A 500-nucleotide genomic window follows, 5' to 3' on the forward strand; every position below is an offset into this window, starting at 1 on the left:
ACTTTAAATAATAAAATGATTATTACGTTGGTTTGCGTGAATTTGTCTGTTAAAGAGCAGCAGATAGACAGAAACAGCAGACAGCGTAGATAGACAGAAGAAGAGGAAGGGTAAAAGAAATACAAAAAGGAAGAAGCATCAGTTTAATACTTTTTCAAGAAATAATAAAAACTTTAATTAAAAAAAGGATATAATATTATAATGGTTAACCCGAGGAATTTAAAAGTAATATTGTTGCAGCAGGCTTCTTAATACCTTATCTCGACGGTATCGACATCATACAAAAGTATTATAACAATGCTTGAAAGGGAGAATTAAAATGAATAAGAGGCGAAAAAATAAATGCATTTTAATGTCTTTCTTCCTTATTAATAAACTCTTTTTATTTGGAATTCTTAAGAAAACAATTGCAAGAAAGAGTAGAACGGGTAAACAGCATCGAGGGGCGAGAACATGCGGGGCCTCTGCAAACTATGAAAATAAACACTATTAAATTTATA

This window comes from Eimeria acervulina, genomic scaffold, assembly GCF_000499425.1.
Source record: "Eimeria acervulina Houghton genomic scaffold, Eah_scaff8, whole genome shotgun sequence".
Lineage (NCBI taxonomy): Eukaryota > Apicomplexa > Conoidasida > Eucoccidiorida > Eimeriidae > Eimeria > Eimeria acervulina.